Source organism: Tamandua tetradactyla, chromosome X, assembly GCF_023851605.1.
Source record: "Tamandua tetradactyla isolate mTamTet1 chromosome X, mTamTet1.pri, whole genome shotgun sequence".
Lineage (NCBI taxonomy): Eukaryota > Metazoa > Chordata > Mammalia > Pilosa > Myrmecophagidae > Tamandua > Tamandua tetradactyla.
This window is the reverse complement of record NC_135353.1, coordinates 168412232-168415216: the sequence shown is the minus strand read 5'-3', so window position 1 is coordinate 168415216 and position 2985 is coordinate 168412232. Positions and strand designations below refer to the sequence as shown.

At 44.3% G+C, this 2985-nt stretch overlaps 1 pseudogene; it reads right to left on the bottom strand.

Moving 5' to 3' along the window:
* Positions 1 to 551: 551 nt before the first annotated feature.
* LOC143670316 (G1/S-specific cyclin-E1 pseudogene) lies at positions 552 to 2193 on the bottom strand (annotated as a pseudogene).
* Positions 2194 to 2985: the final 792 nt, after the last annotated feature.

The window sequence follows — 2985 nt, the reverse complement described above, 5'->3', positions numbered from 1 at the left end:
AGAGAGAAACCTTGAACTTCATCAGCCTTCTTGAACCAAGGTATCTTTCCCTGGATGCCTTAGATTGTACATTTCTATAGACTTGTTTTAATTGGGACATTTTCTCAGCCTTGGAACTGTAAACTAGCAACTGATTAAATTCCCCTTTTTAAAAGCCATCCAGTTTCTGTTATATTGCATTCTGGCAGCTAGCAAACTAGAGCACCAAGTTTCTAGATGATGTGGAGATATGAAACATGCTGAATGTCCTGTAATTTGGAGTACTATATTTTGATTTGCTCTTTCTAAATTAATTAACTTACAATGTTTGAAATCTCCTTTTTTTACTGGGTAAACTTATCTCTGTACTATTTATTCCTAAATAACTTCTCAGCCCTTACTAATTATTATTTTTTTCAAAGACAGTATTATCTTTATTAAAAAACAGATAGACATAGCAACACTTACAAAACAATAGTTCATAAAAGGCATTGAATGTTGTGAACTCAGAGTGTGCAAAGGGCAGGCCCCCAGCACAGCTGGTTGTGGGCTTTACATCACAACCCTCACAACCACCTGTTGCACTCAATACTGCAGCTCAGAACACCTAAGGGGAAACCAACAGCAACAGTGGCACTCCTCAACTTCAAGCCTTTGTTATCTGTGTGAACAGTCAATCAAGTCAAGTATCACCCTCCTTAGCAGCATCTGGAGCACTCGGTGGTGTTCTGGAGGTGGCTGGTGTACCTGACCCATTTATTAAAAAAAAACAACTAAGCATTCAATAAAAAACCCTTCTCCCTGTCCAATACTATCCACAGAAACACTTCTGTTGTGGAAGAGACATGCTCTTCCATTTAAATATCTGTAAAAGCTAATGCACGGCTTTGCTGCAGTGGACAGAAGAGGATTGGGGCAGGCCTTCCTTCTGCACAACAGTCTTTGGTGGAAAATGCTGGTGTGATCACACTGTCCCGTGCTCACTACTCTGCTTTTTACTGCTCTGGGGGGGAGTGAGGACCCCAGTGGGCAGAGAAGAAATCCGATTTTGTTCAGATAATATGGCTTTCTTTGCTTGCGCTTTGTCCAGCAAATCCAAGCTGTTTATGTGGGTCTGTATGTTGTGTGCATCTTCAGCAGGAACTCCCCTGAAATGCTTAAGTTTTGAACTTCCTGTCTCCCTTATAACCATGGCAAATGGAACCATCCACTTGACACACTTCTCTATGTCATACCACTGATATCCTGAAACTTTTTGCATCAGTTCAGTTGAAGAGAAATGACACATGGCAGAAGCAGCAAGTACACCATAAGAAAATTCTAAGCAGCCAACATCTAGGACGCAGAGATCTAAAAGCTCTGCAATTTGTATGAAGATCTGCTGGGGATACTGCGGCAGTAGCACTTCATATATGTCATTTAGATATGCAACCTGCATGTATACATTCAGCCAGGATACAATCGTCAGGGGACTTAAATGCCACTTAAGGGCCTTCATAATGACTAATTCCATGTTAAGAATATCATCTACTGTACAAGCACCATCTGTAACATAAGCAAACTGGTGCAACTTTGGAGGATAGATTTCCTCAAGTTTGGCAGCAATAAACAAAGATGAAATCCCAATAAGTTGCAAAAGTGTTTTTACAACATTTTGTTGTGTTGCCATATAGCGATCAAAGAAATCTTGTGCCAAGTAAAATGTCTCCCTGTGAAGCTTATAGACTTCACACACCTCCATCAACCAATCCAGAAGAACTGCTCGCATTTTAGGCTGCAGAAGAGGATGTCGCTGAGTAAAGTGCTTATCTCTCAAGTATGTCTTTTCCTTGTTCAACATGATTTTCCAAACTTCCTCTCTATTTGCCCAGTTCAGTACTGGCAGTGGTGAGGCTCTAGATGGTGTAAAACTCTGAGGTTGATACTTAGAATTTGGGTATACCAGCTCATCCTCTTCTTTGTCAGGTGTGGGAATCCAGGAGCAGGGGTTTTCACAGACTATTTTATTGTCCCAAGGCTGACTACCACACTGGCTTCTCACAGTCCTGCCAATTTTGGCAATTTCTTCATCTGGATCCTGTAAAAAAAACGGCCACATTTGCCTTCCTTTTCCTGGGGCGAACAGAAGAATCGGTGTTGCCTTCCTCTTTCATGGTGCCCCGATCCTTCGCATCCCTCTCCTTTCTCTCTCTCGGCATGACCCAGGACACGGGCTCCGACCTCAGGCCCGAAGCCGTCTCCTCTCCTCGGCAGGTAGGCCGGCACGAGCCGAGGTAGGAGGTGGGCGGCGAGCTAGAAGCCAACGGCGGGTGGCAGCGAGCCGAGCGCGCGGCGGTGGCGGCATCCGCGCCTCCCCCTACTCCGCGCTGGCGGCCGAGGCGGCTGCTCCTGCCACTAATTATTTTTTGTATGGGATAAGAGGGCAATTATTCCATCCTTTCATAGAACAGGACCATGCATTTTGCAGAGTAGAGACCTCTGAATTGCTTGCTCAACACACCTTCCTCTTCTTTTGGCACCACTTAAGGGAACTATGCTTCCTCTGCTCCTTGTGGTCAGCTGAGAACGGATAGCCCATCCATTTTCACCAAGAGGTGGTTGATATGGGCCAAGGAGGAAGTCTGCATGGGACTGGACGTTGGGGGAGAATGGGCCCTAGTGTTTGTGGGCATGGGGTGCCTTAGAGGTTGTTCCTCCAGGTCCCCTGGGGCATCCTGGGATCATATCTGTCTTGACACTTGCTTGTTCAGCTTTTACTGCTATTCTGTGAGTCACCCAATCCTCACCTCGTAAGTTCTTGTATTTATTTTTTAACTTAGCCAGACTGAGTACAAATCTTGGTACCCCAAAAAGCTGATGCACCCGGTAACTAATAGAAACCAAATGCAACAGTCAAAAGCCACCAATCTAACATCAACTTACTTATAAATAATAACCAGTTTTCTTCAGTTTTAGTCATTGACCGTGTAATATGCTCAAGGTGCTAACCTGGTAGGGAATAATGAA